The following is a 14,698-nucleotide window of genomic DNA, read 5'->3' on the forward strand; positions in this document are numbered from 1 at the left end:
CCTCACATGCAACTTGTGACATTTCACCTCATTTTTCTCCTAATTTTCATTATTTTCATAAATAAATGTACCAAAAATGCCATTTTGCCTTTCCAAAACCTTAGCCATTGCCTTTGACAATTTCCTTATCCATAAACAACCAAATGAACACCCACACTAGGATGTCCCACCCAACATTCAACTTGGAATACATGTCCAATCACCATGGCCTTATATATGTTTTTTTACATGAGTTTTTAGCTAGGGCTATTACAGGACCCTCCCCCTTAGGGGAACACCATCCCTGTGTTCAGTGACACCTATAATCAATAAGACTACTGAAAACAAAACATACTTCCCATGGAACTTTATAACATAGCTCATTGCAGTGTTTACAATGAAATACCTTCTCAAAATAAAAGCATCATGACAACATGACAATATAAACACCATACTGCATATTAGAGTTTTATAACACATCTCATTATGATATTTATAATAATCACATATACACATATGCACATTTTCTAAACCAACAGATAAAAGGATAGAATGCCCATATTAATCAACAAGGGAATCCAGAGGATCACACCTCCACCCTTAAAGTAATACCAGGACTCCCCTCCTTCCTAGGAAGTCCTGAATCCACTGTCACAGTCAAAGCAACATCCAATGTCCAACGCTACAATCTTGCGCCACTTTTCCTCTCAATGAACAGTTACCAACTCATTATTCCAAGGCACACTCCCAATATGCATCTAGTTCCATCTAAAGATGCTAAGGACCAAAACAAATATATCCGCGACCTTATTTTCTCTACTACACAGTCCCTTGGGAAATCTGGTTGCCCGTTCCATGTAGTCACTCACCTTCCAAGTTCCCCAAAATCCCATATCTTGGGTGATCCATCCCTTGGAAAGGCTTCCTTGCATCAAAAGATCAAACAACCAAGGAATATTCCTACCTCAAAACCATCATACCGGTCATAGCATGCTCATGAAAATCAATGGACACTATTGGGTATCAATGTCCCACAATGACCTTACTCCTGAAGTGTTTTACTAGCATACTGCTGCATGTTCCAATTTATTTTGTTGCTACTACCAATTATTGCAGTCAATTTCAACCACCCAACTAGGCATGTTCATGCATTCCTGTTCCAAGCACATAATTTCCATTAGATTCAAATAAATTGAAATAACCTCAAATCATACCTCATTGGTAGTTCATCAATAAGGTACATTTGCAATCTTGCTCACTTCTTGTCACAACAAGTCAAACTAACATATTTGACCAAATCAACATGTATAAAAATATCACATCAGGTTAGCTCAAAACACAACCATCATATATCAACATTATAAATCACATGTAACCATCATAAACCATAATCATAGATCACATGTAATCATCATAGACCAGAATCATAAATCACATACATAGTAAAACTGAATAAAATACTGATACTTATCCATTAAGCAATCCTTAGCTTCTACCTTCATCTTTATTCCATACGCACACTGGATCGGTTGCCACACCCGAAAAACACCCAATGCTTCTCCTCAACCATATGCACATACACATAGCATCGCATACCCACAACACATCATGTATGACATGCACATAATACCACAATGTCATAGGTACAAAATGTACACAATAGCACTTGTACACCACACCACCTATACACGACACCACCTGCACAACATGTAACACCACATGTACATAGTACCACAAACAAAAAATGTACATGACACCACCTGTTCACAATGCCACATGCACGACATGTACATAACACCACTTGCACACAACACCATATATACATAGCACCACATGTACAATATTCACTCAACACCACATGTACATAGCACTTTATATCCAACATGTACATATCATCATTTTTACACAGCACTACATATCCAATAGGGGCACATCACCATATGCACACAAAAATGCATCTCTATCATGTACATAGCACAATCTATACCCAACACGACATAAGAAATATTCGCACAACTTTATCTGTACCATATTGTACATGACATTGCATAAACAACATGTACACATGCTACGTATACACAACACCGCATGTGCACAACATCGTAGATGCAACATGTACATCATATACAACATATGCACACCAATAGTACCTCATATCCAAAAGCACACTATCTCTATCAAGACACCATGTTTGTAGTGTCTTATCCATGCTTGTCCCAATGTGCCATAGACCACACTACAATTTGTTGATGTATCTCTCAATGTTACCTGTGATAACATAACATAGGCATACTACAAGCATACAATATCAATTCATATCCACATGATACTGACCTCGTATATTTGTCATGACTAGTCTTCCCACTTGATTCCTCATAGACAAGAACTTCTTCATGTCATTCGCCTACGTAAGAAATCATTCCTTCACAAGAACGCTTCCTGGTGAAACTGTCAAACAGAGACACTGATACATACATACATATATAATCATTAGCATAAAATAATCATCATCCTATTATACATCGGTATGCATACATACATGTATACATATATAAACACCAGCATAATCATGATCATAAAATAATTACCAGATAACATAAGGTCTAGGTTAAGAGAACTTCCTTTATTCATGCACAACAGACATGACATTGAGAACAATATTTCCCAACATATCCAAGGCATCTGACACCTCAAATACATTTGATTTACCTTTTTTGTTTACTTTTCTCATGTATGTACTGCCACCGTCCATTTACCACTATGGACAAACTAGTCCAACTGACTGTCATAGTCTTACCTTCTGTTGTGCCTACTCATGCACAAAGATTCATCCATGTCTTACATTACCTATTGGGTACCGCACAACTCTCCAAAGCTCCATTAACTTCTTCCTTTCCAAACCAACTCCCAAGACTCAAAACATAAAAGGAAATGCCAAGAAATAAATAAGAAGCAAAACCATGAAAACCATTAACAACACGACACCACAAAAAAGTGGCATAGCTATGCACCAGACACAATCAAAATCTAAAATCAAGCACAAAAATCACAAAATAACGAGACTAACAACAAATACCATGACTCAATCCCTATAGTTCCCAAGGAAAGCTTGACTTGAGCCTTCTTCAAGATTTCATGGAAACCTCTCTTTCCATGCAACTCCTTGCATCATGTTACCATTAACACATAATTGTTAGTGCATAAATAAACATAGCAAAATATTAGTTACCTTATGTTTTTGTTCCAAGCACGTTGCTTACAATTGAACACAAACACACCATCTCTCAAGGGACTCCAATCCTTTGACAAATCCACCTGTAACTAAAGACTAGCTAATATACTTGTCAAGTACATGTTCATGAATCTATCACATATCCACATAATTTCTAACAAGATTAAGGTTAAGAATACTTCCTATATGGAATCACCCATTCATTTGGAATTAGGGTTTCCAAACATAGCCAAAATAATTCTTTCCCAATTCCTTTCTTTGACCCTTTTTACCTTGTTGCAATTGAGTCCAATTACATGCTATCACATCACCCAATTGTTAGTTATATAAGAACATCAGTTGTTACCTTGTCATGCTAATAACAAGCATGTTTCCCTATGACTTGCTCATATATGTAAGTCTCACATTCCAAAGATCAAGACAATCATATCTATCAATTTGAAATCAACCTTTACTAAGACTAACAATCATGTCATAATCCATAGTAAACTCATAGCCATTAGACATAACGCTACAACTATCACCTACTACACTCAAGTACATATCAACTATCTCAACACATAGGTATTAATACAATCATCTTAAAACGAGATCATTTGAACTCGTACTCATATTATGAAATTCATAAAACATTCAACTAACTTGCAAACATATTGTTGTCACTCACCACATTGTTGGTTTCAATTGGACAAAGTTTCCCAAGAGAAATGGAGTTTAGAGCCTCTGTCCTAGGCCCTAGAAGCTATCAGAGACAAATCAAACCCTCTCCATTGCGTAGTTATCGGAAAGATTTTTCCAATGGTATATGAATGTCTGAAAATGGCCTCCTGGAGTAGAAGTTAATGCATTTTGAAGTATACCTTGGGAAAGCCGAGCAAACCCAGAAAATGACTAAGTGTGGAGGCAAATCGCAGTCAGAGGTTTGGAGGGCCGATCGCAATTGTATATCAGTGTCGGCAGGTCCAAGTGGGTTAGGAGCACTAATGTTTGAAGTAACAGCGATCTGCTGATCACTGATATTGCATATTAGCATTGATGGGTCTCAGTACAACTTTTATCACATAATCAACGTATCGCAGTCCCAACAATCCATCAGTTATGACATACTCCAAAAAATGCGAGGGGCCGATACTGCAATATTATGTTGCACCACCAAGGAGGGGCTGGAAAGTGTTAATGAAGAAAATCATTTGAAAAGAGGGTTCAAGCCTCCCCTTTTCTCTCTCCTCAACGTAGCACAATCCCACATCCCGACGACCCTGCATCACAACAGTTCCACAGTTCGGCATATCAGCGAGTTCTAAAACTTTAAAGATCTGCAAACCACCGATTTCTGAATTTTTGTGTAACATCACTAAGGGGGAAAGAAAATAGTTTACAAAGGAAAAGGCCAATGAAATGAGGGTCAGGCCTCCCCTTTCACTCTCTTCCACGTGGCATTGATGATCAACAGAGGTGGTAGTCACAAATTGTTGAAAATTGTCGATATTGCGATATACAACAAAATCGCAGGGAGGGCCAAATTTCAAATACAAAGTAAATGCCTACAAAACAAAGTCGGACGGGCCACTTTCTCTCTCCTCCAAGGGGCCACTTGGCAGCCTCTGATTGGTCCACCAATGTGACATGGTAGCTAACATCACTAGTGACGTGGCACATATAAAGAATGACGTGGTAGGTGGACACGTGTCACTATTTTATGGTATTTTTAGGGTTCCTATGCGGGTTGTTTCCAGATGCCATGTGTCACCACTCATAGGGAGACAGGTGGAAGTGATGACATCAGCAAGTTCATCACAATCGGTGATCACACAATGTAAAGCTTCTCTTCCACTGTGTTTCCTCCCTAGTTGTGATTGCAATAAGGAAAGGAACCCGCTAGATGCAACAGGTTATGTGTTTTATTGTATAGGGATTTCACGTCCGGCATATCGGTAGTGTGGTGCAAAGGGAAAATAATGGAATTTCAAGTTACAAAGAAAAAGGCTCCCTCGCATGATAATTAAGATCCTTAGCACCTGTAGGGCTAAGTGCTTGGTCCAAGCCCTTGGTTATATAAATAAAACCATATAAAAGGGATTATGATTAAGGGGTTAAGGGGAAATTGAAAAATATTTCTTTCACCTGTTTCAGAGAAAAATCCTGTGCCTATGCCATTTCATGGAATTCTTCTCACCTACCACATCAATGCACTGATAAGTGCAATATAAAGTTTTAATGGGAAGATGAGCCGACAACTAGGGACCTTACTGGAGCTTGGAGAAGCAAGGGGGAGGTACTAGGGACTTAGAAAGGTTAAAGGCTCAGTATGGAGCCTCATCCCTCTACACAGCATGGGACTACAACAACAAGCACCTACAGATCATCCAACCCCCATTTCAATAGATCAAGGCTCCTCAGCAGTAAAGGTAGAAGTGACGGGGTTAGTGGAGAAACACAAAGGGCCATACCATGAAGAAACTATAGCCTGAGGCCAATGCGATCACAAGACAGGGCATCGAGACTTACATTTACTTATCTATCTAGTTATTGACTGAGTTTTGTTATTATAACACACCTTCCCTTCAAGGAGCATTTTTTTTCTGTAATATATTTTTTGGGCCACAGATCCATTCAGGACTGATACAGCTAGTCGATTTGACAGTTGAGTCTAGAGATAGATATTTTTGTTGTAATGTAGCTCCTTGCTCCCCTCTGATAAATAGGGGAAATAAAGACTTAATTGAGGTTTATAAATTCTAGAGAAAACACTTCATATTATATTTTCAGACTGTATCTCCTTTGTAATATAGATCTTTCCAAGATATCAAGGAAACAATGGTGATTCCCTCTTCAAAGGATTATAGTATGTATTCCCATTTGTTTAACTCATTGTCGTGTCCATGCTTCTTCCCTGAATTCATGTAATTATTGTTGTTAGATGTGTTTCAAGCTCCCTCACTGATTCATTAGTATCTATATGTTAATGCAAATGGTTGTAATCGTTTCACATATTCATTTGTCTGAACATTGTTTATGTATATGCATGTGAGGAATATTGGGATTAGATATTTAAATCTATTGCACATGAATAATATCTCTCAACTCCCCCTTCATTCATTATTTCTTCTTGTAGTGCAAATAAGCATAGAAATACTTAATGTCTCAAGCTCTATATGTTAAATATAGAAGTCTTGAAGCCTTATGCTTTATGTGATGAGCTACTCTTCTCTCTTTTCCTCTCTCACACACTCTACAAAATATTATTAGCTGTAAGACCTTGAAGCTCTCAGCCTCCACTATTTTTATGCTTATTTCTGAGATCTGAACTTGAGATGAAGTTCCAGAAATCCATGTTTTATTTCTTTGGATTAATGAACCAATCTATTTCACATATGTATCTATAGATCATAAGTGTTTTCTCGAGTTTCCTGCCAAAAATTATTTGAGACACACCATTTTAGATGTGCCCAAGCATTGGTCTTGAAGCAATCTAGGGCTATCTCTAGGAGATACAACATCTTTTTGCCATGTTATTAGGGATCTTATTGAAGGATTTTTTCCCCTAGGATAGGACAAGCCGAACACCCTTTGAATAGGTGATCAAAGTCTATTTTAATTGCATTCATATCACCTTCGTGACTCCACACCCCCTCACTATCATTCATAATCCTGGATTTTAAAAGGAAATATACTCACCCAGATACATCCCAATAGAATGCCTCACTCATATCTAACCTTGAAAAATTAATCTCCAAGAATTTCTGGAAAGAAAAAACTCCCCTAGACTGTGCTACCATCTCACCAGCCTTTGGATTTCCCTCTTCTGGTTCTCTTCCTACTATTTCTCAGTGTTCAGGACTTACTCCTAAGGCCCTGACATACCCTCTTTCCCCTACAACCCCTATGGTCTTGATCCCAGTCCCCCAAGAAAATTTCAATCCTCCTCCACTAATCTAGATGGTTCTTCAACCTCTGAGTGCAATGCCCCAAGACTACCTAAAGCATCTACTTAGGTTCAATGGGGAAGATGATAACACAACACAAAGTCACATTGAAACCTTTAATTCTTTTGTTGATAACATAAATGTGGAACAGTTGGATGTGGTTATGAGATTGTTTGTACAATCCCTTGATGGAGAGGCTAGAAAATGGTTCAAATTCCTACCTAATGCCTCCATCACTACCTGGGAGAAACTTAAAAACTCTTTCACCCATAAATGGGGAGAAAAGAGGAACCATGAGTACCTCCTTACTGAGTTCAATGCAATAAGAAAGAATTTGAAGGAGGATACTACAAAATTTATCAAAAGATTCAATAAGAAATTCAATAACCTACTAGCTAACATAAAGCCTCCCCCAACTGCAACTCGAGTGCTTTTCTTGGGAGCCTTTGACTCTAATGTTGGTTTTACCATGAGAGAAATGAAATCTACCACTATACCAACATTACATCAATTATCTCGAAGTGGAAGAAAATATCGCCTTAGTAGGGAAGTCAAGGGCAAAGAAAGAACTTGCTGAACCCAAAAGAGGAAAAGACGAGGCATCCTCCTCTGGTCAAATTGGGGAATCATTAGACCCAAAGTGGGAGGATCTAGATAAACTCATCAAGAGTTTATCACAAAATGTTGGGAAGCTCGAAATCGAGAGCAAGAACCACTCCAGGCAGAATGCTCAAGTCAACAACCAGGGCTATAACTAACAATATAGAAGGCCTCTGCTACAACTACTTCCAAGGGAAAGAAAGGAGGAGCTGGATCAGATTCCTCACCCCTTATATGTGGAATATAGTCTTGATGAGCAATCATAGGATACTTAGGAGATGCAGGGAAATATATATGTTGGTTCTTCTGAAGAGGAACATGAGAATATGGCTCACCGGGAGGCCAGTCGTCACAAAGAAGAAACAACAGAGGAAGAAGATATGGGTTATTGTTGTAGATAGTTTGCAGAGTTCAATAAAACACAACCACAACATAATCATAATCTAAGATCTGCGAGGAAGAGGATGAGCGAACCTAAACAACAAGGGGAAACTACTCCCCAAGTGGTTCCTCCAACCCCCAAAAAAGGGAAGGGTAAGATACATCCTGACCTCCCAAGATAGGAGTCTCGACAAATAAAGATAGCAATGGTCCTAAGGGACACAAAATAAAAAGAGACACCTATTCTAATGACAAATACCAATGGGAAGGGAGAATCAATAGAGCATGGAGATGCAGAAAATTCCCAACATACGTTCAATCTCTAGAAGGAGCTGGACAAGTTAAAAATTCATGCTTCTCTGACTGAGCTCTTAAAGCAACCTCATTATAAAGATCAAATCTCCCAATTCATGTGCCCAATCAGCTCATCACCATCCCATGATAGTTTAAACCTCCATGAGGATAGGCCAATGGTTGTGTTTAGGCCGCATGTGGAAGAGTTGGATCCCTCTACTGCACCTTTTTATGTGACTTTGGTGATCCATGACCTTATGCTCCATAAATGCATGCTAGATTCAGGAGCTTCACACAACCTCATGCCATTATCAGTGATGGATAAACTGGGTTTGGAGATCACCAGACCATATAAAGACTTGTGCTCCTTTGACTCCAAGAGAGTCAAGTTCTTAGGCATGATAAAGGATTTGGTGGTAAACTTGGCTCAGAACCTAGTGAAGAATGTGGTCATGGATATAGTGGTGGAAAACATACCTCCTCACTTTGGAATGCTCTTATCCATATCTTGGGGTTCTAAGGTGGGTGGCTCTATCAAGCTAGATCTTACTTATGCCATCATTCCCACTTTTGGAGTTGAGCTAAGGAGGTTGTACAGAGAATCTCGGTTTGTGAAAATCATGACCCCAGCTAAAGGCTTAGAGAACTCCCAAGTGTATGGGAAAGATAGTGACATCTCCTACTTATTATTAGAGGAAGATGAGAACCTCTTATAAGAAGCATCAATACACTTGACAAGGTAGTTGAAATATTAGCATTTAAATGAAAATGAGGTACGGAAGTTATACTTCGATGGAGAAAACTCAAAAGATGGGAACAAAGATGGAACATTGTTGGTATCTTTGGAAGGAATCATGATACCCCTCTCTTTCAATATTGAATTTGAGGCAACCAAAAATGTAGAGGAGTATGGAGCACTTCTCTTGGGGTTACAAATGGTGAGAAATATGAACATTGAATTCCTATCAGTCTATGGAAATTCTAAGCTAGCCGTGAAGTAGATCTGAGACCAATGCCAAGAAAACCACCCCAGGTTGAGGACGTACCAAAATTAAGTGTGGGACTTAATCAACAGTTTATTTCTAGAATTCAACATCCAGTTTTTTCCCAGGGAAGAAAACAGGACGGCTAACTCTCTTACAGTAGCTGCAAGAATTTCCAGGGCCCCACGGAATCCACTCCTCAAATATGAGATAGAAATCAGACACAAACCATCAATATCTGATAATATCAAACACTGGAAGGTATTCAAAGATGAAAAAAAAGTAAAAAGATTCATACAAGTCGTTGGGGAGTTTGCCACCACCATCAATCAAGAACAAGAAGAAGCAGCACAAGAAGCCACTCCATGGAAAGACACAGTGGCTGGGAAAAAAAAGTTGCAACTAAAAGGGAACACCATCCCTCATGGACTTGTTCAACTAGAAATACTTTTCAATAAAGATGACATAACATACATACCAATGGCCCCAAAGAAGGATGATCAAGTCGAAGATGGCAAAATTAGATCAGAGGAGGAACCCTAATGATCACGCTGTCCAAAGGAGCCCCCCCGCAATATAGAAAGAGGTATTTAGATCTGCTCAAAACTTAAAAATATGTATTTGCTTGGTCTTATGATGATTTGAAATTGTTTGACACAAATATTATTCAACATAAGATTCCTCTAAAGAGTGGGATAAAGCCATGTAAACAGAAACTCACTCAAATAAACCCACTCTTACTCCCCTCCATTGAAAAGGAGGTAAGGAAGCTACTGCAAGCCAAAATCATAGTCCCCCTAAGATACTCTGAGTGGGTGTATAATTTGGTCCTTGTCAGAAAGAAGAATAGAGACATAAGGTTGTGTGTGGACTTACAAAATTTAAACAAGGCATCCCTAGAAGACAACTACCCGCTGCAAAACATGGATAATATATTGTAGAAGGTAATGGGTGTAGCCAAAATGTCCATGATGAACGGATTCTCAAGATATAACCAAGTGGTGGTCCACCCTGAGGACCAGAAAGAAACTATTTTCACCACCCCATGGAGGACCTTCACATACTCCCATATGCCATTTGGGTTGATAAATGCAGGAGCCACATTCCAGAGAGATATGGACATAGCTTTCATGGGAAAGAAAGATAAATTTGTGGTAGTTTACTTGGATGAAATCAACGTCTTTTCTAAGGCTATTGAAGAGCATATCCTCCATTTAAATCTTGCTTTCGAGAATTACAGAAGGTATGACCTCTCTCTAAATTCAAAGAAATATCAATTCGCCCTGAATGAGGGGAAGTTGATTGGTCACATAGTAGCACTAGAAGGGGTGAATATTGATATAGAACAAGTCAAAGCCATCAGCGTCAATCCCTTGCCTAAAAACAAGAAAGAAGTCCAATAATTTTTTGGTAGGATAAATTTCTTAAGGTGGTTCATACCCAACTACACTGAGATAGTTAAAGTTATCATAGATATGCTCAAGAAGGATAATGAATTTAATTGGAGCTCTGTCCCCTATGATTCTTTCACTAGGATCAAGAAGCTTTGGTTGAGGCCCCAGTGCTAGTCAGCCCCAATTATTTAGTTCCCTTCTACATGTTTTGTTTCGCCTTCTCACATACCATTACTGATGTCCTATTACAGAAAAATAAAGATGATTACTAGTAACCTATTTCCTTTTTTAGCCAAGTCTTCAGGGATGCTAATTTGAAGTGTGATATATTGGAGAAACAGGATTATGCATTGGTCAAGGCATTGAAGTCGTTTCATATGTATGTGATGTAATCCAAAATCACAATGTTTGTCCCAATGACTGCAGTCAAAGACATTTTGGTGCAAGGAAACAGACAAGGGAAGACATGCATATAGATATCTAAAATATAGGAATATGAGCTAGAAATCAAGCCTACCAAGCTCATCAAAGGCTAGGGGTTAGCCAAGATTTTGTCTGAATCCAACTGCCAAACTCTAGGAATAAGCCTGACCGTAGAGGAGGGCAGTCCAGAGGATGAATAGAGCAGAATTAAAATGATTGAACAGAAGATCTATTCCAAATATGATGGATCGCATAGGTATAAGAACATTGTTCATTACCTCTTATTCCTAAGATTCTCATTGGGACTGGATAGATCTAAATACCAGAGTATGAGATTGTAGGCACAAAAATACATTATATCTAATGAATTGTTCTATCGAAAGGACTCGATGGGGGTATTTTTGTTATGTCTGGTTGAGGGAGAAAATCGTGAAGTGATTGAGGTTTTCCATGGGGGAGTTGGTGGAGGACACTATAGTTGGAAGGCAACAGCACACAAAATCCTCAAGGTAGGATTTTACTAGTCCACGCTATTTGGAGATGTTTATTCTCAAGTCAAAACATGCCGAAAATGCTAGTTGTTTGATGAAATACAAAAGTTTGCTCCTCTCCCCTTGATTCTTGTGCATGTAGAGAAACCCTTTACACAGTGGGGATTGGAATTCATTGGAGAAATCAACCCACCTTCTAGAAACCAACACAAGTGGATTTTAACAACTACTGACTATTTTACCAAGTGGGTAGAGGTTATACCAGCTAGGAATTCTATTGATTCAATGGTGACAAAATTTATGGAGGAGAACATATTGTCCCTCTTTGGGTCTCGTTTTAAAATCATCACTGATAATGCACAGGTCTTCAAATCTACCAAGTTCACCAACTTCTGCCACAAATTCAACATCATTATTGGACACTCCACTACATACTACCCTCAAGAGAATGGATGGTATGAGTCTTCTAATAAAACTATGGTGAGAGTTCTAAAGAAGAGCATCACTAAAAATCAAAGGAACTAGGACTCTCAACTAAAGTTTGCTCTATTGGCTAACCGTGTAACACCCAAAAGGTCCACTGGGAAATATTGTTTTGAGCTAGTATATGGCAAGGTTGTTGTCTTCCCTCTCCAATTAGCAATGCCAGTAGCTAAGTTGATGCAAGAAGCCAAGCAAGAGACTAGTGCCTTGACTAGAAGAATAAATTAGCTGGTGGAGCTTCACGAGAATAGAGAGCAGGGGGGGGAACCAAATTTTAAAACTATCAACAAAGGATGAAATCTCTATTTGACAAGAAGGCTAAGGAAAGACCTCTTTAGCAAGGAGATTTAGTTCTCAAATTGGATGTCTGGCGAGAAGACAAAGGCAAGCATGGGAAATTTGATCCATTGTGGTTGGGCCCCTTCAAGATTGTAGAAGAGAGGGGAAACAACACTTACATGTTTGAAAACTTGGACAGTGGACTGTTGGAACTGCTTATAAATGGTCAGTTCCTAAAATTTTATTTTCAAAATTAGAGATATCTATCTCTTACTCATTGTAAATATCTGGTGTGTGTTGAAATTGTTATTTCACTTTTTCATTTTATTATCAAAAAGTACCTTGTTACAGAATTATATTTTGTTTAAGAATGGCTCCATGCCCAATGGAAGGAAAGGCTACTGGTCTGTAGGTCCTTAGCACCTTGCTAGCAAGGCACTATCCCCAGTTGGAGCCAATGTTGTCACTCACTACATTGTGAGTTTCAATTGGCCAAGGTTGCCTAAGAGCAGTGAAGGTTGGATCCTCTTTTCTAGGCCATAGAAGCTATTAGAGCCAAATTAGACCCTCCCCATTGCGTAGTGCTTGGAAATATCTTTCCTATGGTATATGGAAGTCTAAAAATGGACTCCTCAAGTAGAAGTTAACGCATTTTGAATTCTACCTTGGAAAAGCCAAACAAACCTAGAAAATGACTAAATGTGGAGGAAAATCATAGTCGGAGGTCTGGAGGCCTGATCACAATCAGATATTGGCATTGGCAAGTCCAGGAAGGTTAGGAGCATTGATGCTTAAAGGAACATTGATCCGCTGATTGCCAATATCACATATCGGCGTTACCAGGTCCGGGCACAACTTTTATCGTATAATCAGTGTATCATTGTCCCCATAGTCCATCAATTACAGCATACTCCAAAACGAGGGGGCTATATTGTGATATTATGTTGCACCACAAGGGAGGGGCTAGAAAGTGTTAACAAAGAAAATCATGGGAAAATAGGGGTCGGGCCTCCCATTTTCTCTCTCCTCCACATGGCGCAATCCCACATCCCGGTGACCCCGCATCACAATAGTCTCACAGCTTAGCATATCAGAGGGTTCTAAAACTTTAAAGACCTACAAACTGCCGATTTGTAAATTTTTGTGTAACATCACCGGGGGGTGAGAAAACAGTTTACAAAGGAAAAGGCTGACAAAATGAGGGTTGAGCCTCCCCTTTATCTCTCTTCCACGTGGCACTGGCGATCGATGATGGGCAGAGGTGGTAGTCACAAATTGTTGAAAATTGTTGATATTGGCGATATAGAACAAAATTGCCTAGGAGGACCGAATTTCAAACACAAAGGAAATTCCTGCAAAAACAAGTCCGGGCGGGCCAATTTCTCTCTCCTCTAGGGGGCACTTGGTGGCCTCTGGTTGGTCCACTGAGTCGAAATGGAAGCGACGTTACCAATGACTTGGCACATACGGATAATGACGTGGCAGGTGGACACGTGTCACTCATTTTTGGCATTATTAGGGGTCTTATGGGGGTTGTTTTTGGATTCCACATGTCACCACTCACAGGGAGACATATGGCAGTGATGACATCAACAGGTTCATCACAATCAGCGATTGGCAATCAGCAATGTAAAGCTTGTCTTCTGTTGTGTTTCCTCCCCGACTGCAATTATGATAAGGAAAGGGACCCCCTTGGATGCAATAGGTTATGTTTTTTTATTGTATATGGATTTCACATCTGGGATATCGGCTAGTGTGGTGCAAAGGGAAAACAATGGCATTTCAGGTTATAAAGAAAAATGCTCCCCTGCACAATAGTTGAGAGCCTTAGCACCCGTAGGGCGAAGCGCTCGATCCAGGCCCTTAGTTATATAAAGAAAGCCATATAAAAGGGACTATCATGAAGGGGGCTAAGGGGAAATCGAAAACGCCTGCTTTCACCTGCTTCAGAGAAAAATCTTGCACCTGTGCGATTTCATGGAATGCTTCTCACCTACCACATCAATGCACTGATAAGCATAGTACAAAGTTTTAATGGGCAGATGAGCCGAAATCTAGGGACCTTAATGGAGCATGGTGAAGCAAGGGGGAGGTACCAAGGACTCATAAATGTTAAAGGTTCAGTATGGAGCCTCGCCCCTATACACAACACAAGACTACAACAACAAGCACCCACAAATGACCCAACTCCCATTTCAACAGATTAAGGCACCTCATTAATAAAGGCAGAAGA

This window comes from Pinus tabuliformis, chromosome 4_2 (genome assembly GCF_031772625.1).
Source record: "Pinus tabuliformis cultivar Carrire ecotype Pingquan chromosome 4_2, CPIR1, whole genome shotgun sequence".
Taxonomy (NCBI): Eukaryota; Viridiplantae; Streptophyta; class Pinopsida; order Pinales; family Pinaceae; genus Pinus; species Pinus tabuliformis.